This window comes from Gavia stellata, chromosome 1, assembly GCF_030936135.1.
Source record: "Gavia stellata isolate bGavSte3 chromosome 1, bGavSte3.hap2, whole genome shotgun sequence".
NCBI classification, from domain to species: domain Eukaryota; kingdom Metazoa; phylum Chordata; class Aves; order Gaviiformes; family Gaviidae; genus Gavia; species Gavia stellata.
The window spans coordinates 123,516,443-123,543,547 of record NC_082594.1 but is presented as its reverse complement, the minus strand read 5'-3'; the positions used below and the strand labels follow the sequence as shown (position 1 = coordinate 123,543,547).

At 41.6% G+C, this 27,105-nt stretch overlaps 1 non-coding gene across 1 annotated transcript; it reads left to right on the top strand.

Moving 5' to 3' along the window:
* Positions 1-24,879: 24,879 nt before the first annotated feature.
* TRNAI-AAU (transfer RNA isoleucine (anticodon AAU)) lies at positions 24,880-24,953 on the top strand. Its single transcript has one exon. It is a non-coding gene; the product is annotated as a tRNA-Ile (tRNA).
* Positions 24,954-27,105: the final 2,152 nt, after the last annotated feature.

Sequence of the window (27,105 nt, the reverse complement as noted above, 5' to 3'; positions counted from 1 at the left end):
TGGGATCTTCAGCCAACCTCAAGCAGTCATTTCTAATGTGACTAAAGGAAGGTAAAAGTGCTGAGCTTTATTGTTTTTACTGATAGAACTGTACTTTTGAAGTCATGTGCTGACATATCTAAATGCTTCCATGTATGTTTGCAAACTTAACTTCTATTGATGCATCTCAAATGTATTTGAAAGACACTTTGTGCATCTCTGTGCTCTAGTGTTACTCAGTGAGGGGTGCCACAGCTACCAAGTGCTAAAAGCCCTTCAGAATAAGGCTTAATGGGAACCGAGAGGATGCTAAAGACAAATATCCAGATACTAATCAAACTTTCTACATGTCTCAATAACAGAACAAATATTACTGTGTGTGCACACCTATGTATTACTGCAAATACTTGCTGGGCTGGGCTTGGCTTGGCAAAGATGCCTTTGTATGGATGGTGTTTGTCACCCCAGCTGAGCTGTGCACCTGCCAGAGCTGACTGAACTTGTGGTGCAAGTATTGCTCCCTCTCCTTCAAGCTGGTGAGGTTTCTGTTACCTTGCTTCAGGGAAGGGACCAGTGAATGAATCTTTTTGTCCGGGACGTAGCAGCTCTTTCTAACCCTGCCTCAGTGCTGGCTGGGGCAGGGATGCCTTATGGAAGGGAAGTGAATGTGTGTGGTGGTAATGGTCACACTGCTAAAAGAGGGTGCTTAAGACTATAGAGCAGTGATGCTGGGTTTTATATATTAATTCTCCTTGTTAATACCTATATTGTGTACTAAAAAGCATGTCTTGTGATCAGTGTTTATGTACATATATGTGTATGTGAAGTTATTCCTTGTTAGGTTAGGCTGTTTTGTACTCCTGCGACGGTTCTAGGTCTCTTGGACCTTCTGTCAAGTTGACTTTTGGTACAGGTTTATGGGGTTAGTCAGGAGTCTGAGTTCTCCATGAAACCGGAACTCCTAAAATATTTTTCTGTGTTTGAGGCTTTGTGCCCTCAAAGAAAACACAACCTGTACATTGCATCATATTCTCACCTTCTAGAACAAAGAGCTATAGGAGTAGCCTAATAATTTAGGAAGAGGGGGAGGAAAACCCTACCCAATGCATAGCTATTTCTAGGTATGGTTCTAACTGAGCACATGATTAGAACTGAACAATTACTGAGCTTATTCTCCTTTTTTTACTCATAAAATGGTCAGAAGCAGACTGCAATGTTCTTGAATTTACTATTTGTTCAGGACTTTACACACTCAGTTTTCTCTCTTTTCTTAATCTATGGAGGGGAGCTGAGCAGTTTCATTGTCATTCAGCTTCTGAGCTGCATTTTTCCTTATCAGGAGAAAGCCTTTAAATCACTTGCAGACTAGTAGAAGATAAACAAGTACAGGGATTTTTTTATACTTAACTGTTGTGCGTGTCGCTTAAAGTTTGTGATATCTCATTCTTAAGAGACCTGCCCCTCTGTGTGGGGATGGCCATTTTTCTCCCTGCATGGGGAGGTTCCATTAGTGTGGAAAGAGGTGAAATTCTAATGGGCTACAAAAATGATCTCTCTAAATTCTTGATTGCTCCTGCTATTGAGTATGTAGTATCTACTAGAGTTATTAGTCCTATTTCCTTCACTTGACTTTTCTAGGTCTTTCTTGAAGATGGAGAGCAGAGGTAGAGTTTTTGTGAGATGTCATGCTAGCCCTTGGGTGCTTGTCTTTCATAGACATGTCTGAGTTAGCTGACTGCATAGTAGCTGCCTAGTTCCTCCCAGAGGGCAATGCAATGAAACATAGTGTGTTCTAAAAGTGCATGTGTAGGATGCATGGGTTTTGATGGCTGCTGCAGGAGAGGAGTATTTGTCGTTGCTGTGGAAATGTGTTGCTGTGTTTTACATTTACTTCAGCCTGGTCTGCTTGAATCTGGTGCGAGCGGGTTGTATGCTTGGAATAAGAGTTTAGCAAAGCTGGAGAGATAGAAGTGCAAATTCTGAGGAAAAAGGCAGAACCTAATGGGCAGCACCTGTTAAGTAATCTTCTGTACTGGTCCTAGGTCAGGATAGTGTGATGGTCAGGGCTTCTATGCATGAGCTTTCTAGGATGTCATATGCTTCATCTGTGCTCTCCTGGCAATGTGCTTCTACTTTGGCTCTTAAAGTCTTAAATAGGTGCTCTTTTAGATATTTTGGTTTTATCCAGTTATAGTGGATGATTAAATAAAAGCTATCACCACTCTTCACTACTCTTACCTATCAACACAATCATGCCTGAAGCACTACTATAGAACTTACTCCTTTTTTTTCTCCTGCCAGCTTCATGTTGGAGCAGGTACTGTCCCAGAGCCTGTATTAAATCCGCACCAGTGCGCAAAGCACTGTCTGAACTACTCAAACTAGTCACAGAAACTGCAATCATGAGCACTCTCCAGTGATGCTTAATCAAATCTGCCTCAAGGAAGCCGTGGTAGAAAACTAATGGCAGTGACAGCTTAGCCTTTTTCAAGGCTGAAAGTGTGTTATTAAGAAATGCTTTTGCCCCATATCCTATGATGGTTAGGGTTATGCAGTGTGTGGGAGTGAGTGGGATGGGGAACTATCAGGTTCCTTGCTGATTATGCTGGCATGCATCCTAAAGTCTTTGCCTTGGCTCTCTTGTCTCGTCAGCTTGAATGCCCTTTAACACCATTTCTACCATGGTCACTAACAGCTTATTTGAGAGGAAAATTGTACTATGATGGCTTTGAGATGTACAAATGAAATAAAAAAAATAATTTATGTGCATCATCCTTTCCCCAAGCAGTGTAATTAGATCCTTGATTTAAGTACTTGTGTGCCAAGGCTTTGGTGAGAAATGGGGAGGGGGGAGGTTGTTTCTGTATGTCAGGTGGTGGTCTTTAGCATAAAACCTGCTATTTTGGTATGAATATTGGAGGCAGCAATCTTCAAATTTGCTTTCAGATTACATTTATGAGCTAAATTCAGTCATTTGTACTTGTGAAAAGCTGACATTGAAGGAACTTGTCTTTAAAATGGAGTGGATACTTGGGAAACTTTTTTACATTAGAATACCTGGATTTATAGGATGGATTTAGATGGGGGGAACATGGCAAGCTGCCCCAACAGTACAAATCACTGGAACTTTTTGGTCCTTTTGTGCATATCTATCATTTTAACGTCACATCTGCAAGATATCGACTGTAATAGGAGCCCCTGGTTATTTATAAATGTATAGCTAAATTTCAGGGGGAAAGGTGTATTTTTTATTGAAGAAGCAAAGCACAGAAAATTAGTCTGATTTATGTGCAATTATGCATGCAGCCAGATCCTGGTATGAACTAGGGAAAAATCTTTTGTTTGAACTTTCTGGTGCTTATATTCAAGTTTTTAATTAACTTTTTGTCTGTAATTCTCAATATGTTTCTATTGTAATTCTCAATATGTTTTGATAGCATTCAGGGAACAAAAGGTAAGGCTTACCATGGCTAATTTAACACCTGTAAATTCCTGCAGATGAGCAAGTAAAGAATGCATCGCCTTTTGGGAGGGAGGGGGGAAAATGTAAACCTCGTGTTATAAAAAGCAGTACTTCTAATTCATGAATCAATCCAAACAGCATTTGAAGTTGTATTTTCTATCTGTGCAATTATAAACAGATTAACTCTTATCACTTTATGCAGGTGAAATATAAAATACAAAACATTTTAGAGTTTATTAAATCAATTTTTTAAAAAGCGAAATAGACCTGTGGCACAAATGTCAGGTCAGGATTATTTCTGTACCTTTTCCGTGTTCTTGACCACACACTTAACTTGGAGGATGGGAGAATTCTTTAAAGTATTTTTTATATCTCTGATATATTTATGGCCTTAAAAGAATCACATATAGGAGACCAGTTCAGTAGGGAATGGCAACTGATGCATAATCTTAAATTTATGCACAGTTTCAGTGTCTTATTGAATACTTACTGTCCCATTCTGCACAATATGGTGTATGAATTTCAAGTTAGTCAACCAAAATTGAATCATGTAGAAACTTGTGCAGAAGCCAGCCTTTGTACTATGCAGTTTGATTTTTTTTTTTCTTCTAATGGATTGTGCCTTGAAACCGATTTAAGAATGCTTTGAACAAAATGTAGATAATTTCATTTTAAAGCTATAAATTCTTAAGAGAGGAAAAAATCGGAGTTTAAATTTGGGTATGTGCAGGATGCTTTTGCCATGAGGGATAGACTCTAGAAGGCTTGGAAGGACTTCATAAGGATTAGATCTTGATTCAGAAGTGGTTAAATAATACAAAACCATAGAAGGCTAAATGATGCTGATCTTCTGCACTGCAAGAATTTCTCTAGACTTAATTTGGTGTAGCATCAAGAGATGAAAGAGTAAAAGGAAGCAGTTGGGAAGTGAGTTCAGGAGGTTTTTTAGGGAGACATGACAGAACTGAGCTGCATAAGTTGTCTCCATGCCCAAGGTCCCATGTAACTGGTATAAAATATTTGATAAGTTTGCACATTTTGTACTCTTTTTATGAAATTTCTTGATTGTGATATTTGTTTTAAAACCAAATGGCACTTTGCCTTGTGAAAGCTGGTAGGTCACTAATCCATGCTGCTGCTGTCCCAGCTTGAAAAGACAGTTGCTGACGAGGTGAGACCTACTGGAGTTACTGGTGGTAAATTGCAATGGGATTATTTTTTTAGGAAAAAAGGAACATAGATCCAGCACAGTAACATCAGAGGTGCTTAGAACCAAGAGCATTCTGGAGTAGCCTGAGGGTTTCTGATGTACAATTAGCTCCCAAACTTGATTCTTCTTTTGGCTTTGGTGTTGGGAATGAACCCGTGCTGCCTCAAGATGAACCCTCTGGTCCCTGTGCCTCCTAAACTGCAAAGAAGGGTTCCGATAACTTTATTGTGGTGTGGTTTTTAATGGGATTTAAATGTGAGTACTTACATTTCTTTGGATGATACATATGTAAGACTGGTACTTTCTGGAAGGCTGGCATTTACTGTGCTTTCTTTTCTCTTCTGTCTTCCTGTTATTCACATGCGTGTTTTCAAAAGAGAAGGTAAATCAATTGACTTCTGAAGTCAGGGTATATTGCCTTAGAACGTGTTTAAAGTAACACTCTCAGAAGTAAATTTCATCTAATAATACTTTAGGTTCCTGGCTTTAACTCTCTGCCTTCAGCTGATTTGCCTTGACTCTCCTGAGCATGCCATGGGTAGATAAGCTCTTAATGTACATTAGGTTGGGTTTTTGCTGCAGGCATCTTTACATGGATATTTATGGGCAGAACCAGATTCCTCTGCACCCATCAGAAAGACCAGTTGCGAGCCTGCTCCGCAGCCCGGTGCTCATGTTGGCAGGGTCTGCCACCTTGATCCTAGGGCTGCATAAATGGTTTATACAGCTATCGGACTAGAGTTGGCATGCAAGTCATGGTGAGGACAGGAGGTCAGGTCCTCTCATGCTTCTTTAGGCAATTGTTAATGCTGAGGAAAAGCAAATTAACTCATTTTTGACCAGTGTTTTCAAAACAGACATTCTTACACATTTAAGTGTTAAAAAATTGTGTGGTTAGACGTGCTTATGTAGAGTGCCAAAAAGCACTTGAGCTTAAAAAAAAGCTTCTCCTAAGTTTTTGTGCATGCTGAATGACATTTTAAAAAGTCAAGCACAAAATGGAATTCACCAAAATGGTTTTTTTGGTTGACAACAACAAAATTTTATTCCTTTCATGACTCTTAGAGCTATCACTTTTCAAAAACCAGGCAAGCTGTTTCCAGAATTCCTACCGTGAACAATGAACTTGGTGTTACTGAAGGCAGCAGCATGGAGTGGAAAATTTTCTATTGACACAGGCATTACTCTTCAAGATTATTCTGACACTTTTACTGCTTGTTAAATGTGGGAAGGGTAGGAGGAAGCAGAGAGCTCAGGGTGTGCGTGTGTGTATGTATGCGTGCACAAGGTTATGTGTGACTAAAGTTAGCTTTTTATGAGTCTCCAGAAATTTCAGCTCTTATTTTGAACAAAGGTTTAGGAAGGTTCATAATTCTGAATTGCTCATCTAAATCATTCACCTAACCTTTTTTAATTAACAAGAAGAGGGCTCCACAGTGTCTAAATCAGAAGACTGGGTCTTGTTTCTGCCAATTACTTGCATATGATTTGGGGATGCTGTGTATTTTAATTTTTGTCTTGCTGTAATACTGCCTTGATTCCCTGGAAGTGTGCTGACTAATCTCGGTAAGGGAAAAGTACTTATGCCAGGTGAGTGTAGGAACAGTTGGTACCATGCTTCTCTGCCAGAACACCAAAATAATTGATTGAAGTGAGATAAGCACCTTTTAATATATTTGCTGCGTTAAAAGGAAAAAATCATAAGCAAAGAGAAGTGCAAAATCTTGTGCAAATGATGCGTGCTGTAAAACTTGTCTCTTCTGTGCTTGTTCATTGATTTTTCAAAGTCAAATTGACCTACTTTACAAAAGCCAAACCTATGCTGTTCTATTCTGCACTCTGTAAGTTTTTAAAGTAAACATTCTCTGAAGCTTATTACCCTATAGGTTCAACGGTCCTGGAATTGATTGTGATGGCTCAGGAAAAATTGCCTTTTTCCTGCCCCCGGAGCCCTGTGTTGCAGCAGCTGCTGTAAGCTAGTGAAGGGATCTTTGTGGGGAGGGTGAGGCAGGTGACGTAGCTTTGGGGATGTTGGTGCCAGATGAAGAGATGACTCCCTCCAGCCAGAGATCACTGTCCTGTTGGACTTCTCAGTCCAGCTACTTGTGAGAGCAGTGCCCACTTAATTTCTCTTGAAATGCAAAAGTTTGGCTTAAATTGTGCAAGATAAAATAAAAAAAAAAATTGCTATTCCAGCTTCTGAGCAATTGAGTGGGCAGCCTGGGCAGAAATGCGTTCCTCAAGCTCTTAACATTGAGCTCAATTTTTTTCTTAAGCCAAAATTGCTGCTGCCACCACCACTGGCCTCCCTGGGGGCAGACCTTGCAGAGATGCTTGCCCATCCCTGCCCGGCTTGGCCAAGGCGGGGTGCGCTCTGGCCATGGCTGCTGCAACATGTGTGCTGGCAACCCCCCTTGCCCTGGGGCTGGCCCTGGTGCCTGCGGGGACAGCTGGGCCCCCTTGCTGGTTGTGGGGGTAATGAGTGCCATGAATTTGGGTTGGGTAGGCCATGGACCCCATGGGCCTCCCACCCCAACGGCTGGGAAATAGTGAGGGTTAAATCCTATTCTTCACAGTGGGTGTGAAGTTGTTCATGTGCCTCGCCAAGGTTTATTTGTTATGAAACACTGACTGTTGCAAACAAGCTTAATATACTCTAATTCTTCGTTGGTTGGTTTGTGTGAGGTTTTGACAGGCAGAATACAGTGCATGCTGCTTCTAATTCTTTAACGGTTTGATCTCACTTGTGCCCTAGGTCATGGTTTTAAATATTCTTGCTTGAACCACAAGAATTCCCTATTTGCAGCCCTGTCATTCCAGATAGTCTTAAACCCCATTTTTGGTACTAAGGCATATGTCACTTTCTGTTTTTGCATCTACAATATATAGCTTTAACGCGAATTACTCAGCAGTCCCAATGCGCTCATAGGCATTCATTAGTGCCATAAAACCCTTGAGATTTATTTATTAAGTCTTGATATGCAGAATGTTTTACTTTCATTTTAAATGGTATTGTGTCAAGGCCTTTCTGAAATTATCTGTCTAAAACTTAGTAGCTTTAGAATTGTGTTTAAAGTAACTTTGTCAAGGCATATTTGAGTTTTTATTGCTGCATTAAACCACTTTTTATTGTGTCATAAAATGCATAGGTAGTATTTACACTTCCAAGTATTGATACATAGCCAAGCCCTCTAGAAAAGATGAGATATTGGCATCGCTCACTTCAGTGAGGTCTTGCTTCAGGAGAATGCTGCAGTGCGTCATCCTCTTGCTGTGTGGATGTGTTTGCTGGAGTATACCTAACATCTTGGTTAATGTATCTTATGTGGGTAGAGAACTTATCTGATAGGCAGCCCTTAATGGAAGGCTTGCCATGTGTTACCGCTGCAGAGAGGCACTGCTGGCTTACTTGCTGGGCTGGGGAATTGGAAACCAGGAGAGCGGGAGTCTATTCACAGGGTTGTTGCTGAGCCGTTGTTGCCTGACCTTGAATATTCTTGAGTAAATCACTTGATGACTCTGAGTTACTGTGCATTTTCTTGTGAAAACAGGTAACAAGTTACTTTTCTACTCTCTGAAAAGTGTTTGGATACCTGTAGCTGAAAGATTCTGGCAACGTATGCTATTACTGTGTATACTACTTTTCTGTATGATTCAAATGTCCTTTGTGTCAAAGAGGATATTTTTGACCATTGTTTTTCCATTAGGCATTGCTCATTGAGAATAATCCTGGGTACATTCCTTAGTGCATACAAATCCTTTGCATGCTAAGAATGATGTGATTGTTTTGCTTGAGTGCCTGTGAATTGCTTTGGCAAAAGTACAACTTCCTATTTTAAAAATATTTATTCCACATTGCCCTATTAATGAACCTTAGCGCTATTCTTGAGGGACTTGTTCTAGCACTGATGGGTAGTAGTCAAATTTCTGTGCTAGTGCCACCTCTTGCATCAGCTGAGGCTGTTGACAAGCGTACTATATCTACAACAGGCATTTGACCTTTAAAAACTGGTCTCTGATCACTTAGCTGCTTCACGCTCATCCCAAAATTGCTATGACACTTGAATGGGGATGAGCCTGATGTTCAGGTTTCATTGTGAAGTCTATTTGGAAGTGAGATGCAAAGTGCATATTGTCTACAACTAAACACTGGACTCTGTAAGCTTCTCTCTGGGTTTGCTTATTGTTTTGGTGCGCATTTTTCTTGGACCTTGGTGGGTAGGTGGATGACAAAAAACGTAAGTGTACTGATGCTTTTAGCAGAATTGTTATCTAGATTAACTGTTGGACCCAAGCTTGGTCAGGAAATGTTAGCTTTTTGGGCTTGTTTTTGTTGGAAAGCCAAGCTGAGTTTTGAAATGTATTAAATGACCATCCCTCCAAACTTATCTGAGATCTTAAAAGCAGTTCTGTTGGAGTTGAAACCAAGTGATGATTTTTTACTTTTGTATTCTGTTAATTGTTTTTGCACACCTCAAATTGTGGAAGAGAAAACAGTGAAAGTTGCAGTATTTTTTTATATAAAAGTAAACAAAAATATTTTAATACTGTTAAAGTTTCATTTTCCCCCTATAAAATAAATACATTCCTTCAAAATGTTTTGGTTTTTAACAAAATGATGTTTTTATGATAGAACCATTTCTTCTTTTTGACCATTCTAGGGATAGCTTTGTGGGATTCACATTGCAAGAGAGTGACTGACTTTGAACACAGGTTATCCTGAACAACTCAGAAGCTCTCCTTGCTTCCCAAAGAGTCTAACAAAGTCTGTCGTAAGGGGGTTTTCTTAAAGAAGAAAAAAAACCCCAAACCCCAACAACCAAACACCTACTTCCTCTCTCAAGTTCCTTACACAGAAATTGAGGGTTTTTCTAAACTAGGAACCTGAATGAGAGAGCCAATTTTAAAGGCTTCCTTTGGAGATTACTGACAGCAGATCGAAGACATCACATCTGGAGATAAAGCTTTAAGAAGTTCAGACCATATGTTTGGCAAGTGCTTTTTGTGTAAATGAGCAAAGTAAGTATCCGACTAAAAATGGTGGAGAACTTAAAAAAAATCTCAAAACATGAAAACAAGACATACTTTTGAAGAATATACTAACATCTGTTACATTGCTATGTTGGAAACGGTCCTGTGTAACATCCTCTGGGCTGTCCCACCCTCTGCACAGCTAATCTAGTCTTTGATCAAAGTCCACTTTGTTCACTCAAGGGCAGGAGGGTTTTATAGGTGAACAATGTACCTGAATTGAAGATCTGGTGTAAATATGGCACAGAACTTTCATGAATGTTTCCGGTTTTGTAACTATTGCATGAATTTAATAATACCTGGGTCCTCTATAGCATACTTTGTTGTCTGCTGTTAGTGACTCTTAAAGGAAGGTGGTATTTGAGTATTAAGAGGTAATCACCTGCCTAAGGCTTAGAGCCCAGGTCTCTGCATCCAGAGCTCTGTCAATACGGCTGCTCAGCTTGTACCGATGGTATGAATGCTTACTGCTTGCAAGGAAACATTCTGCCAGGCTCACCGAAAACAAATCACTGCATCAGGTTTGAGATTGAAATGTGGAATTGTGAGTTCCCAATAAGTGCCCGTGCTCAGGGGAGGGGGAGAGGTGTGCTGTGTGAGCTACATGCCAATCAAAACAGCTGAAATTTCCAACACAGAATAAAAACAACTATCTATTCAGGCAGAAGGTATAAGTAAATAGTAATTCATGGAGATAATTCCATAGATAATTTCTGAATAACAAAATTTACTGAAAATCATGAGCTGTTCCTGCTCCATTCTGGCAGGAGGTGGGGAGGAATTAAATGAGTTACATTATTTATGACTTATACAGCTCAGCCTGCGCTTCTAATATATATGCTCTGCGTCTTTTATAGATGAAGGACTTCCTTCTGCAGGGCTGTGTATTGAGGAACTTCCAAAGCTGCTAAATTTAACTTAATCAGGTATATATCTGTGACCTCCTTTGTTTCTTCAGTCTCCATTAAAGTATGCTTGCTTCTTTTTTTATTGTATTGATTGAACTTTTTCATATAATCGGACAAAATCCAAAGTCCTCTAGAATAATAAATCTTTAAGAAAATCGGTCTTGTTAAAACAACTGATTAGAGGTGTTCCTCCAATAGTGTTCTGGCAGTAGTTGGCTCTGCTTTTTCCTTTGAGGAATGAATTCATAACTGTTGCTGCACATCCTAGTATGCAGCACTGGAGATGCTGTGAAAAAGATGGGTTAAGTCACTAAAGCGAAGGAGTGGTAGCTGTGGTGTTGGCAATAATCTTTTCCATCCTGCAGTCGCTCAAGCAGTCTCTGGTAATCAGGTACAAGTTGACTTAGTAGGCTGGAAAAGTGGTTGGCTATAAAAGTTGAGGGGTTGGGGGAGGAAGATGCCTTTGCAGATGCATGCAATCTTGGTTTTAATTTATTCCTAGCTGACCATCCAGCCAACTTTGTGTTTTGGACTTGTCAGATATATGTTTTATTTCTATTGCTGGTAATCATCATACTGATTTAGCAGTTAATTTAATCTCCTGCATGGTGTGGTGTGATTTCCTTCAGCAGTGACTTCATGGTGTACTGTTTTAAAAAGGCTGTTCAGTTGCTTAAGGTTTGGCTTAGAAGTTCAGATGGTCCTGGAATACTAAAATTGGAATGTTTGGGTCTTTGCTTATGTAGGAGGAATGTGTTTTGCTGGGGCAGCTTTATCTGGCAGGGATGGTGCTTAGGTTCTTCCTCTGTGTTACCTTTCCCTGTTTGGCATTCTTGATGCTGATGATGGGAGCTATCAGCAGTTCTCCTGCTGTTGCTTTTACGCTGACACATTGCAGTCACTCTCTTAGTCCATCCCAGGCGTGCAATCCTCACACCTCTGCAGGTTGGTCCTGACTCTGTTTGGAGAATCCATAAATTAGTAGACCTATCTGTCAGATTCCTGACTTACAAGCAAACATGTCTCCCCCAATAGATATCTTCCCTTCAGATATGTGCTTGTGATACTCACTAATTAATGTGTTTTCTTTCATGCAGACATACACTGTTATACTTTTCTGAGATCTTGCCCTTTTCTTTTTAAAACTTCTCCTGATTATCACCATTCAGAATGACGATGAGTCATGGTAATTGTGGTTAATATGAGGAAAGGTTTTGGAGCTGTATTTAGTTCTACCTTAAACTTTTCAGTTCAACTGGCATTCTTTTTCAATCCACTAGATGAGTGGATTGCCTGTGACTGTTCTTAAATTGTCTGTGTGTTTATGATCAGTTTTTCTAAGAGATGATTTGGGAAACTGGGCACAGAATAATTATGGCTGGGATCTACTGAAACTTCAGGATAGGGATGCTTTATGGGTGTCAGAACCTGGGTACTCTATGTGCCTAATACTGTACAATTTAGGGCAGGTCTGACAGAAGCTTTATTAACTGTGAGTGTAGTGAGAATATTTGGACAGCATCCCCCTTTCCGCTCCCTTGTTCTCTGCCAAGTGATTGTAGAGACACAACCTATATACTCTTCCAGGGGAAAAAAAGAGGTGAGAAAAACCAATCATTTTGATGTTTACAAAGCTACGTGTCCATCCCTGGTAGAGATGGGCTCATCAAGTAGTTTGCTAGCTGCCACAGTTCTAACAAGGAATCAAACAGTAAGGTGACAGTATGGAGAGAAGGCTCTTGGTGGAGCCTAGAGGAGTGGCACACCCAGTATTACCTTGGCTCAGCAATGGTGTGTTGGAGACAATCACAGCTTTTAGTTAGGGTAAACTTCTCAGCCAGACCTCTCCAATATTAAATATTAATAACTTTACTGCCACATGAGGGACTATCATGAGTTGAAAAAGTTTTATGGAAAAAGAAGTCTCAATAAGAGTTATGATCCTGAGGCCTTAGGAAAATGTAGGTAAAAACAGAGCAGGATCAGAACGGAGGAAGAAAGCTGGACACTGTCAGAGCTCTTACTGCAGATGTGGCTAACAGGGTGAGGAGAAGGACAAGAGCATCAGTTACTTCAGACAAAATCCATTCTGTTTTGTAACCAGAGAGCACCTTCTCAAGGTCTTGATTCCAGTGCGTTTGAGGGAGACCCACTACGGGTGTGCCTTATTTCATGATTCCCGCTTTACATATCACCCTAAACAAGAGGGTCTGCTTTATATTTACCACACAGGGAAAATGGCCAGTGAGAAAAAACAGAGCCCACAATGAACAACCAGAACAAATCTATCCAGGAACCAAGTGAGCATCTCTTGCTGTTGGTGTGGTCAGTTTTAAGTGCTGAAAGCTGATGGACAAGTGTGCAGCTACTGTGGTATGAGCCACGTCCAACTAACTTCATCTTGTTTCAGTGGGGAAAACAACAGTTTAGCTGCATTTCTTTCTTTACAGTGAAATATTAAAACTAGATGTTCATTCCCCCATTAGTGCACATTACAAGCTTTCTGAAACTTTGCTATAATAACACCTTTCTCAGTTTGTGGTCAGCTCAGTATACTTTAGCCTATTTCTATTCAAAAGGCTAAAGCAGCAATGAAAATCCTGATGTTTTGATGCTGGCTTGTGAAGTAGCATGTTTTTCTTGTTTCTAAGCAGCTTTTTTTCCAGAGCCAACAACTACATCCCTTCTACATATTATGATGCAAAATGAATATTTTTCTGCTTAAATCTCTTATCAGCATGTGCATACGTGGACTGAATGAAGGCAGGAATTTGCATGTCAAGTTACTGCTGTGTGGCTGTTGCCCTTTTCATGATGCACATGATTACTTTAAAAACACAACTTCTTTCACAAGTATATTCAAGTTCTCTGCCAGGAAATGGTCACTCTTCTCCCTCTGCAATTAAATCAAGCCCACTGCAAATCTATCTTGATTTATTCTTTACAAAATTATCCACATCTATTGCATTCATAAAGATTACTTTCTTCAAGATGCTTACTTTCCCACTTCAAATCATATATTTGACTGAATTCTAACTAAAATAGAGTAGATTAAAATGCCTGTGATCAATCAATGACTTGATTCCCTGAGAGGAGTCGCTTGCACTTCTCACTTCACTGAGCCTGTGGTTTTATCAGCATCTCCTGTTGTTAGTAGATCTCAGTTTCAACTGCTTGATTTTTTTTTCTTATTTTCTCATGCCCTTTGCTTCCTGTACATTGCTGTGAATGTCAGAACATGTCTTGTCTCTTCTTTGCTCCACTTTAACTCAAATCTTGCTGTGATAACACTAGCCTCTAAAAGCTGCCACTCCTACTTGTTAAAGTAATGTGTTTTTTAAGAGCTTTCGGGCACCACTCATTTAGAGTTAATGCTTTTTTGAGTTTTTTTCTTGTAAATGTAAAGTTCATAAGAACTTATGAGTGTATGTGCACTTTGTTCTTGTTTTCTGATGGTCTTCTAAGCAAAATCTCTAATAGAAGAGGGAACCAGAGAAACAATGAGATGGATTCCAGTGGAGAAAAGCTCAACTTCAAGAGTTGCGGCCATGTACCTCTGGGAATAAGGTGTTTCCACTGTGGGTTTAGATAGAAATTATGTAGTTGACCTCTCTACTTAAAAATCTTCTGACACTTTTTAATCTCAGTTGCTGTCCTTTTATAGCTGTATGGCTGCTCTTAATATCTGAGTAGCTCTCAGTATTCATTCTCATGTTCTTGGAGATAAGGATGAGACATGGGGAAGGTAAACTACTTAACCAACATCATACAGGAAACTGGTGGTGGATCCACTGCAATGTAGCCTTACACTCTTATTGTATTATCTTTCATTTTTCTTTAAGTTTGACTGCAGTTTTTGTTTAATCCTGTGTCATTGGAGGTGGCTAATTCAGCCCCAAATTCCCTCCCTCTGGATGCAAACTCTGAGGTAAGCCTAGTGATGTGGGAACAAGCTTTGAGTAAATGTGAGCACTGGTGATACCAAAATAAGTATGACTGTATCTACTTTAGTGTGTTAGATTGGATGAAGATGGCACTTCTACCAGTGTCTCCCAATTGTCCCTGTTACAGAACCAATTTGGAAAAAGTGAATCAGGTTCCTGTAAGGTGAAACTAAGCAAAGATGTCAGCAGTGCACCTAGAGCACTTCAAAAGCTAATGACTGCTTACTCAGCAGGACCGTGCTAGACCTACCATAAAGTAATGGTCCTGGGATGGTTATGGAGTGGACACTACCCTCCAAACCCACTGCTTGGCCTGCAGATCTACCTCTGCTGAGCTGCAGCACTTGCTAATGCAAATGTCCATTAAGTCTGTCAAACCCTATAGGAGGCCTGCTCTGAAGGTGCTCTCGTTCTGCTTTACTTACAGCTCTGTAATGTCTTTTCAGTGAGCCTGGGTTATGTGTGTATGTTTCTATTCTTTGTGAGCGCCAAGATGAACGCCAGATTTTGGTTGATTTGCGTAGGGTCTTCAAGAATTTGCTGCTCATTGTGGCTGGGCTATGTTGATGGTCACTTTTTTGGTGCCTTTTATTTGGATGTGTTTAGCTTGAAATCCTTACCATATGGAGGAAGGGTTAGCGCACACTAGGTCTTCATGACATGGTTTGTTTGGGTCATCCAAAGCTGCATGGTATGGTTTAAATGTTGTTCTCCCTCTTTGTCTTCCCATTTCCAGCTGAGTAACAGAAATATCCTGAACAAGCAAATTGTGACTAGAAAAAGCTGTTTAGGGTTCTACTAAAACTCGTAAGATGTGGGGTTTTCAGACACTGCCTGGGATGTCTGGCACAATTGTAAATGTGAATAACAAATCACTGAGTTGCAGCGAATGAACTCTTGTTAACAAGCAGTCTTGGTTTTTCTAACAAAACTTAGCTTTACAGATAGAATTTTGCTAAATGTAGGCAATAGCGGGGGTAAGCACCTTCAAAACAAATTTTAGTGCTGTCCCTGCAGGATACTGCTAGGTACTGGGAAGTCTTGAAATCCCTTCCATTACCTCTCTCCTTCAGATCACTTCTAAATCTTTTAAAAGAGAAATCCCTCTAAATAACAGGGCTGCAGAATAAAGAGACCAGTTATTGTTATGTTATTATTTGGAGGAAAAGGGGGTTATTTTTCTCTTATCCCTGCATATCGTTAATTTCTGCTGGAAGAAGAAACCACCAAGTGTCCAGCTCACACCCATCTTCTGCTTTAAATTAATTTGGTCTCTCTCTAATTTCATTTCACTAATTTATTTTCTCTCTTCCTGCACTTTCCACTAGGTTCTTTATGACCATCAGTGGGATTCAGCAGGATACCCACAGAACTATGGGATGCCGAGGAAATATCTATAAAACTCAGGGTGTAGCAGAGCAGTATCAGTGTTTTGCTTGATGGTAGGATGCACAGAACTGGCAGCGGCAAAGTACTACCTTGTGCAAAGGATCCCCTGTGAACTGGTATCTGGGAATGAGACTTGTATGCAGAGTTTTCCTCCCCACGCCCTCCTGTCCCAGGGCAAAGATTGTGCTAAGCCTTATCCTTGTGACTAGTGTACCCCAATTTTACAATAATACCGGGGTTAGCATAACCTGTATATGCCAAGATCTAAACTTTTGCCGGTGTCAGTTTTTCAAATTTCTTTCGCACAAACTGTCTCGGGCTGTTAAGTATTTTAAAACTTTACCTTCTGCCTTGATACTGTGCTCGGTGAATAGGCACCTACAGTGTGCGGCAGATCACCCAGAGGATTTATATAAACGTGGTGGCTATTGATGCACGAAACAGGAGGTTAAGCAGCACACTGCCTGATGAAACAGGATAGCAGGTGGCAGCCTCTGGCTCTTGGGGTGAGTGAGGCTCTCTTTCCAGGGGGATGAAAGCTTTGGGAATAAGAATATAGGAAAACTTAGTCACTGGCAAGGACATTAATCCTTCTTGGAAAACTACTCTGGGTAAAGGTCAGGGAAAAACTTATTTTGTTTACTGATTATTTAAAAAACATGTCAAGATGTGTTTAGTCTAAATCTACCTGTGCAAGAATATAATGCCTGGGCGGGGGGGAGAGGTAAGGAGGGCAGAAATAAAACCCAAAAACCTCCTACCCTGGACTAGGCCACTGGAGAGGCCTTTTTTACTTGGAACTTGATTGATATAATTAAGTTTTGTGTCATTCCTTCCTTTATACTTGTGCTGCCCTGCTTTGCTGGATCAGGGTCCAGTTAAGAGATTTTAGCCTTTCTCTAGCTCTAAGCCAGTGGGCCCAGCGGTGAAGGTGAAGGTTATCAATAAAAGCAGACTACTTTCAGTTCTGTACCTTTAAAATGAAATCAAAACCATCTCCCCACCTTGAAATGGACTGATTTTTTTTTTCTTAGGCTTTGCATATGTCTCAATACCATGTTTTAAAAATAGTCCGTCACCATATTCAGCAACTGCAGCTGAGCCTGGGGCTGGAAGTAAATTTACCAATGTGCAGGGATCCATAATGCTGGCTGCTGAGGCTGGAGAGCAGTGCAGCACTTGTTTCTTGGCAAGAAATCATGTAAGTAATCAGCAGGGTCCCAGAAGGTCATCCTCCTTCAAGACTTGCCTAAAAGGCTTTTTGCTCTTTTCCTTTCCTCTGTTTGAATTGATCCTGTCCAACAGGGTCTGGCTTTGTACATAAATCCTTGCTAAGCTTTCAGTCTACACTCTGGCTGTGCAAGTTGTCTCGTACTTCTCGGTGTACAAAACTCAAAAGATATTCCTGGTTGGACAATGCTGATATTTATTAGACCCATGCCTTGGAAACAGACTGCTCCAATGCTGTACCAACCACCGTGTCTGTAACAGCTGGATCAGGCTCCTGTCTTGCCATGCTGTATTGCTCCAGAATGGGAACTGGAGTGGCTTGGCAGCACAGAGGACACGGATGAAACTTGTGTCTCTAAATTAGTTGGTCATGGCTGAGAAATCCCACTCCCTTCCCAGTGTCAAACGACACTAAGAGCTAGCCCCAGAAAAGGTGGGCTGCTATGAGCTTGTGTTAGTTAAACCCTTTTCTTCTTTGTATTGAAGAGTTTTTAAAAGTAGATGAAAATCTTTACATCCAGAAACTGAAGTGTCCTCTCCAAAATGAACCTATTTGTCAAGATATTGGACCTTGATATCAACCTGTTATGGAAAAGAACATCTAGGGAACTGGTTCAACTTTGAGTTTTCAGTTTCTCAGTTCTGCACAATTTGGTATGTAACAAGTTGTTCTGTAACCAACAAAACTTGGGAATCCTTTTTCCTTCACTTCCTCTGTCCTATTAAGAAATGTGTGTTCGGGTTTGCCAATGTCTAATGGAGACTCTGGCCTTCCTTTACCAAGATGGGGGCTGAGGTGTCTCTCTTCTACCTACTGATGAGTTTCCTAATGCGTGTAAGAAATTAACAACTCTCAGATCTCTGTTCCTTTGTCAATTTTACTGAAATACAGATGACTGTTTAAAAATTGATCAAAAGTGAATTTACAGACAGTGTAGTTATAGATATGCTCATCAGTAAGCAAAAAAGCCTTACATTAAGAATCTTCATGATTTGATCTTAGATTGATAAATGTACCAAGCTTCCCCTTTTCAATTGACTGAAGAACTTTATGGTATGTGAAGGAGGAGGAACTGCCCATATTCTTAAGGACACCTTTTTAGTTGATTGGGCTTTTAAGAAAAGTGAAAGCTCTCTGAGATCATGTATAGTTTTTGAATGGTTGGATCCAGAAAACTCCAATGGGCAACAGGTAGACATGTGAAATTCAGTATATTACATCATTCTACAACTTGTGTTCCCAGGCTTAGGATGATGAAGTGACGTGTATCTGTTTAGGTTAACACAAAAAAGTCACAATTCAAGGAGCAGTATTTCAAATAACATCCTGCGACTTCAAGTATTGTGTTCCCTCTGGACATGCTGGTTTCTAACTCTGAAACCAGCCAGAGGCAGCTAGGTGCAGCACTGTGCGATCAAAATTGCTTTTGACTTTGGTCAGAGTAGGCTTTCACAGGATAAATGAGTGTTTGACCTAATAACACTGGACCAAGCCTTCTTTTATTTGGGCAGTGACATGGCGACTTTCGTATCCACTCAGATTAGACAGGCACTTTTTTCCAAGGTCACATCACAAAGGCATATACAGAATAAACCATGTGTTGTACTATTTATCTATGTCAGGAGGACAGAAAAGGGAGCTAACCCTGATAGAACTTGATCCAGTTGTGCTTTCATGCCCAGGTACTGCTGTTCTGGTAATGAGACCCCTGTGCTCCTGGGGATAACGGGTGCCAGGGTGAGTCTTCTCTAACTGGCCCCAAAAGCTTTTCTGAAGAGGTGTAATGGTTCGATAGACCTGCATCAGGATGTGAACTGTGGAGTGACAGCATTTTGCCTTGCTTGAATACTTGATTTCTCCGAATACTTCAGCCGCTTCCTCTGCATAAATGGAAATAGATGTTAATGCATATGGTGGTTGCAAAAATTAATTGCTGTTATATGTAAAGATGAAAAGAGCCATGCGAGTGCTGAGCAGTGACGATGATGTAGACTTTGTGAAGGAAGCTGAGAAAACCTAAAAGAGGATGCTAGGTTTATAAAAAACAACAAAAAACCTGAGGATAAACAGTATATACTGCTACATCTTTGGTTAGAGCAAGACATTAAGAAAACTAACACCAAGTATAGAACTATTATCATAGTTCTTAAACACTTGGAAGTAGCATGTAAACTGCTTCTAGCATTCAGAAACTTTGCTTCATAAACACTAGCTGTAATTGTAGGTTTTATGTGGACCGGAGTCCAAAACTAGGAAGAAACCCACCAAAATATTCAAACGTCACCTATGGCAAGAACCACGTGCAATATTTTAGTAATATAAAGGTATTTTGTATGCTGGTGTTTCTTATTTGGAAATAGCTATCTTCAGGGAGCATGGTCGTAGGAAGTTGAGTACTTCTGCCTTTTGGACTGCTGTTAGTGGGTTTATTGTTTTTGGTGTGCATCCTTATCTATATGAATGAAAGCTGGAATTCTTGTCCAGGTCCAGAATGGTGTCCTTCTGTTGCATTAACAAATGGCAGCCTGATGAGTAATAAATAATTTATGAACTTGGGATATTGATTTTTCTTCAGTGCTTATAGGAAATTATATGCTTGTGGCTTCAAGAAATAATTGGTCCAATTTAATCGCATAAAAATTATGGTCCTTTTTAATTCTTTTCAAATGGAACTTTAATGTCCACTGGGTGTGTTACAGAGCAGAAGACATGGGTGTCTGCATGGACTGAAGAAATGGGAGAGCCAGAAATGGCAGGTTTTATGGGTCTAACAAAAATGACCACCATGGCTGGTGGTTTTATATGAAGGCTAACAGACATTTGTGATCACAAATCAGCATTTCCACAGGGAAACACTGCAAATTCTAATAAAACTACTTAGCAGTACAATGCAAATTGGAGATACAAATGGAAGATTTTTTTCCTAATATGCCAGGCGCTCTGTAAAACTTCACTGAATAGAAGGTGGGTTTTGTTCTAATGCAATGTAATTTTCTTTTTAGTGTACTGATCCTCTCTGTAAGCTCTGCATCTGGAAGGAGGGGGGAAGAACTAAAGTAGGTGAAGGAAGCAATTTCAGTAACTTCACCAAAAATAAGTCTGAATTTGTCTGTTTAGGGAGGGAGAAACACCCTACTAGGTCAGGATATTCCATGGTGTTTCTGACTGATTCTGTTTGAAATAGAAGTACCTTGTAAAACATACCTCCCTGAATATTCAAGTTTGAAAGAACTGCACTGACCAGCATCCCCAGAACATAAAAATAAATCGTAAGGCTCTTCTACTCTCTTTGCTTAAAAATAATCAAGAATACTCCTCTGCAAGCAGATTTTAGTGAAATCACGTGGTACTCTGGCTTCTTACCATTCTGGTTTTTTTAGAAAGCCATCAGGAAACTGACTTTATAAAACAGGTATTCTAGAATGAGGGTTCAAATCATTCTGGAGCAATAGCTAAATTCTGCCTTCAAATTGTAAATGTAAATTACTCTGAAATGTAAAGGGATGAGTGTTTGATCTGGCTTAAACTTACCACTCTTCTTATGAGTAAAAATGGGGAAAATCAAATCAGTATTTCTATCTGCAAAAGAGTATCACTTGAATTGGATGTGAAGCTTATGTAGTCTAATCCATTCTGCTCATCCGTAGCAGGAACGAAACAAATAGCACTACTTAAAAATGGAAAAGCTGCCAACAATTTCAGCACTAATAATGAGATGGTATTCATAATAACTCATACTGGTGAACCCTGTAATGCTAACTGTAGGCTTAATGTGGCATGTTAAATGGTAAACTGATGCCTGGTGTTAGCTTTAGGCTGAGAGTTGCAGAGCATCTCAAAATATTTTCCAGGAGCACAACTTGGATCCAGGAGCTGTGAGACAGGCAAACAAGCAAAATGTCTTTACTTAATATTGTCTACCACCAGCCTGGGCACTAAAACAATACTATACCAAGGCTTCAGTCTGGGGAGTTAGCTGTATGTGCATAGCTACAGTATCTTAGGGGGGCATAACATATACTGAATATGGGCATTTTCTATCCCTGTGCTGTAGAGAATGTCCAGGTCTTCTGAGAAATGTGTGGGACTTATGCTGTCCTTTGGACAGCCTATGCCTATGTCAGATTTCTGGTAAATTTGGCCTTAAATAAGCATGGTGTTAGCATGCAGACATCAAGACCAGCTTTCCCAGGTGGTGGTTTGCTTTAGATGGTTGAAGGCAAAGGTTTTTTTCCTCTTCTTCCTGGTACTCTGGGGTTGTCCTCACATGTTGCTGGCCAACACAGAGAAGCTGTGAAGTAAACTTTTTGGTTATTCTGTCCAAAGCATGACACTTCCAGGAACTTGTGGTGGTTATGCTGGATATAATGTCCTGTTTCTAGATTTGATTCTTGAGTCTGCAGATATCTAGTTCAAAACATGGATAATGGCTGGACAAGGATGGTCCTCTTGACTGTTTTATTCAAAACTGACTATTATTAAATGCTATAAATACAGAATGCATACACATGCTATACTTCAACACACATTTTATGACCACCAAACATTTACTTTGATTGAGGTAATAATAATTTTATTAAATATAACATTATGGGTCTTTATTCTGTGTGGATGCACAGGCATATGCAAATAACTTGCATTAGCATTTTTGAGTGAGGTTTCAATGGCAAGCTTATTAATAAATTCCTGGGTAGTGCTCAGGCTGGTAACTTTAGTTCCCTGTACCCTTTTATTTGGGCAGTTAATGAATATTTTTTCCCTGAGTTGTCAATTATGAATTGATGAGAGATTAGGAACAAACAGGACATGGCTGTGGAATGCCCAAAGCTATACTTTTTGAACAACACTGGGGCAGAGGAAAACGCAGCTTTCCCCTGTAGACAACATACTGAGGCATAGCTCTTGGCACTGCAGCTCAAAGCACAGCCAGTGCAGGTTGTGCCGGGGGACGGCCGGGAGTGCCGGCTGCGTTCAGCACGCTGCTTGTTGCCAATGTCGGTAACGTGCGTGGATGGCAGGGACGTGGGAGAGGTCAGGGAAAGGGGCACAACAAGGGCGGATGCTGGGTGACTTGTGGCAGGGAGGGAACAGGCATGGAAGAGAAGATCCGAGGTGGAACGTGAGCTCCTGAACTTTGCTCTTTCTTCAGTCTCCTGTTGTCTGTGCCCCTGGTTGTTTAAATAGAATTGCTTCAGAGTCTTTGAAAATACTCTATATAACGGTAAGGTTTTGAGGGGGAAAATTATAGCAGAATTTCTAAATGTGCTGTAAAAGTCTGAAGGTGTTGAGATGTCTAGCTGAGGCCCTGAATTAGCAAACCCCTTAGAGCTGTGAGATTCTATTTAATAAAGTGCTTGTGAACACTAACATCAATGGTGCCAAAAAATGCTTGCAAACACTTTGCGTGTACAACCTCTAAATTCCATAATGTTACAGATGCCCAATATATAGCCTGGCAACTGTTTCGCATTGGAGGCTGGTTTGTTTCTTTGCTTGACAGTACAGATCCCACACACTGGAGAGAAACCAGAGGTTACTGTTCAATTAGAAAATTTTGTTTTCTTGGAGGCAGCATTGATCTCCTGGACTGTTACGTTATCTGTTGCTGCCTAATCACAGAAAATCTGTTGCTTGTACAACAAAGCTTCCTAAAAAGGTAGGATGCTATTTCTGTGTGCGGAAGGAGGGTTTCAGAACAACAGGGGTTGGCATTTGGCATGTGGCTAATTAAACTTTGAGGAAAAAGACAAGTCTGCTTAGCCTAGCTAGGAGGCAGTGGAAAGAAATAGCCAAAGGGCACAGAGTTTTTCCATCCCAGCATTACATAATTGGACTAGATTTGATTACAAAACAATGGTGGACAGCTGTGAATTAAGAGGCAATATATCACTGCTTTGAGCTACTTCTGGGTCAGAAAGACGATTGATCCTCAGCCCTGCTCCCTTGCTCTCTATGGAGCAACTGACCAAAGAAATAATTACTGTTTCTTACCAAAAACCAGACTGAGAATCCGTGTGCCAGACACGCAAACGAAGGTCTGCTGTTCCATACCTGCCACTTACGCTCTGTCTATCAGTCTGGAGACTACCCAGACTCCATACGCAGGCCCATGCTGTGGCTTGTTTGGAAGCACTTTTCCTTTCTGCCCTTTCACTTTTCAGCTTTGTCTTAAGATTCCAGATGTGGCCTTGCTGTTGAATGTTTGAGTGAGTTCAGCCTAACCCAGGGTGACATTTCCCAGAAAATATAGCTGGTTATCAAGACCCCAGAACACATGTGCTTCCTGGCAGTTGGCTGGTCGTTACTTCATGGAGATCAAATAGAAAAGGGGAAGGAGAAATGACAGTTTGGAGCCTCTCCCTTTCCCACCTCCCCCCATGCTCCTTCCTCTGCTTGTTCGAGAGCCCCAGACAGCCTGCAGGAAAGTTTTCTGGCCTGATGAAACAAGACCCTCAAGAATGAAAGAGATGGCATATACTTTGTGGGACTCTTTGGCAGAGGTTAACACTTGGACAGCAAAGCTAGTCGTCTACTATTCGATTACTGCTACTTATGCACTGTAATCTGGGGCCCCTTATAATTTGTTTTTTATAAAACTGACTGCTGCCCTTCTGTAAGGGCAAAGAGAAAGATCGCAGAATCACTAAGGTTGGAAAAGACCTGTAAGATCATCAAGTTCGACCATCAACCAACAAACACCACCATGCCCATTAAACCATGTCCCACAAAATGGGATGTCCGAGGTGGATAAAAGGTGGTGGTGTAAACGAGAGGTTCAATTAGTCAAGGAGGAGAAGCTGAAGTATCAAGGGATGGGTGCTCAGGTACAGTAATGACTCTGTATATTGTGCTGCAAAAGCTAAGGGCAGTTGCAGTTACTGGGAGAAAGGGGCAGAGACAAAAGAGCGAATGCTCCTCTGTATGGATGGAGAGGTGACTGAGTGAGTGCAGACTAATGGTGATGAGGAGGGTGGCAGGACTGGAAGGCAGAGATGTGTGAGGGCTGGGACAGCTGAAGAGGAATGGGATGAATGATTTAGTCGGTTGGCTCCTAGGGGTGAAGGATTTTATGACAAAGCTGGGCAAAATGAGGTCTGGGGAATTTGGTGATGCTGAGGAAAGTGCTGGTAGCAGGTGGGCTAATGGCAATAAAGGGGAACTGATGGGGTGAGTGAGGCAGAGGAAGTATGTGTGTGGGGATGCGGATGGACTAGAAAAAACAGGCTGCTGTCATCTCAGTGATCCTGCATCAGTCTCTCTCATCCCAAGCTGTGATACAGGTATTCCTTGGTATTTTCCTCTATAATGAGCTCTGCCAAGAAGACCAAGCACTTGAAAAACTTTATTACAGTCTAAGCCAGGAAAATTAACATTTTAAACCAGAAACCTTTGACTGTGTGACACAAAATAGGGATAAAAAGGCATTGTGACTAACTCTTCCCTGTCTTGCTGTATCCTTCCAGGGAAGGTATTTGCTTCCAGTCTCATTCAACTCTACCCCTGGGTGAATTTCCGTAGATGCTGGTCACCCCCGCCCCGTCCCTGGTTCGTCAGGGCCTTCGCAACGAAGCGTAGCCGGCGCCCCGGGGAGCGCACCCCAAACCCTGAGCAAGGGGTGCGGGTGTCAGCAGGGCAGCGCGAGCGGCCCCGCCCGCGGCGCGGGAGCGGAGCGGTGTGCTTCCGCCGCGGGAGATGGCCACTTCCCGGAAACGGCGGACACGGCGGGCCGGTTAGCTCAGTTGGTTAGAGCGTGGTGCTAATAACGCCAAGGTCGCGGGTTCGATCCCCGTACGGGCCACTGCTTTTGCCCGCCCCGAGTCGGCGCAGAAGCCGGTGCCGGGCGCGGCGGGGGCCGGGAGGTGAGCGGGCCCTGGGGGCGGGAGGGCCGAGCCCTCCGCGGCGGGGGAGCAGCGGGGAAGGCTTCTTTTCTGCTCGGCTGCCCTAGGGCGGGGAACGGGATGGGGGAGACGGTGCCGGAGGGGAGGGAGAGCTGCTGGAGGCGCCTGTCCCGGCGGAAAGGGAGATGGCGAAGAGTGCCGCCGGGGCATGCGGCTGAAGCCGCGCTTCCGCGCCCGGGCGGGCGTGTAGAGGTGAGCGGGGGGGAAAGCGAGCAACTGTGAGAGTGGCAGAAATCACCACGAGGCGCCAAAGGACGGGCAACAAGGGGAAGGGCTTCGCAGGGAAAGGGCGGTGGGGACCGGGGGGAGGAAAGTGAAATAGGCAAAAACGCAATGGGGAAAGAAATACGCAGGTAGAAAGTGCACTCAGCAATATTTTAAATCTTTCCAAGGGACATCACCAAATAGTCAGTATCTTTTCCCTGAGAGCATCTTCTTGTGTTGTGCTTCTGTTAACGAGCATTAGGCCTGGAGAAAGTTAGGAGGATTTCAGATGGTCCTTGCTTTCCCTTCATAGGCATCGTTAACTAAAATTTCATATCCGGTCTCCAGCTCGTTACACTGGTGTAACTCAGAGGCTGGAACCGGAGATGCTGAAGTGAGTGGGGTTTATTGCTCCTTTTTTCTTTGGAGCAGGAGGACGAGCTAGTCCAAGATCTCCTTTGACAGCCTGGTTTTGCAGAGAATGTTCTGAACTCCTCTTGAAAGCAGTCCCTGTACAGTATTGGAATGTAGATATCCGTATAGGAGATATCCAGGCTTGTTAGACACTTGGCAATCTGTGCCAAGTTAATTTTTATTATTTATGTAAGAAAAAATTGTAGGCCCAACTGAGATGTTCTAATAGAGCGGTAGGTCTGCGAGAGTGGCTGAGATGGATCCTCGCTGGCTCAACTGGCCTGTGTGAGGGTGTTCTGTCTCTAAAACATCTCTTAGGAGCTCAAGACAGATATTTTCTCCTATCTACCTCTGAACTGAACGGGAATTTTTCCAGAGGAGGGAAACTTGTTGGTGCAAACGTTTTCCCTGTAGAAACCAGTGGTTTCATTGTTGGAGCTGCATACAGTAAGGCCACAGTTTCTCTGAGAGAATGTCTTGAGTTAAGAGTGTTCTGTTGATTTCTTCCACAAATTTGCTAATACGCCCTTCGCTCTCCAAGTCTGCTGCTTGAGGCTTCTTCCAACTGCAGTTTTGAGTCCAAATAAGTGGTAATAATCACAAAGAAGGAAGAAAAGCAGGTGACAGTCATTTCAAAGTCAGTGTGTTGACATTGCGTCTTCCCTACAGTGTCGCCGAGGTACAACAAGGGCACGTGAGAAGTGTCGTTCCAAAGTCACAATGTAATTTTTAAATCATACGGATGAATATTCATGTTATCTAGCATCCAAACTGCTGTCATGACTCTGTCAGATGTCAAGGGAGAGTAATGTGGTGCTGGTTTGACTTTGTCTTGCTACTCCACTCAGTGATCCCCCTCAATCCCTTTGGGTCCAGTTATAGTGGTCAGGACTTGACTGCATATAATGACATCCGTTTTAAATGAAATGAAAGGAGAAACAGCATGGTATTTTGTTTCAGAAAAAAAAATATCTGGAAATAATATTGCTTTGTTTTATGTTTCCCATATTGGGAATCAGAATTTTATTGCAGCTATGCTGTTGTATAGCAAAGTCCTTGTTATAAACCAAGGTGATGCAACGGCTCCTTGGCCGCTTCTTCAGTTTGGTTTGAATTGCTTATATTCAGTGTGGGTGTTTTTGGTGGCCAGGATTGTATGGGCATATTTTCCCTAAACTTAATTTCAGCAGATGGATGTCAGATTGTGAGGGTCAGCCATTGTCCCTAGGGGAGTCATTCCAGAGCCCGTTCTTCAACTTCAAAACTAGTTGGAGAATAAAAAGATTAAACAAACCAACCCATACAGTGGAATAATGCTCTCGTGAGGACAGCAGAGGAATTTCTGTTCTGAATGGTCTGCAATGGCAGATGCTGGGGCATATTCTGGGGTTACTGTTTGGTATTTCGTTTAACCTGTAGTTGGATTGTACAACA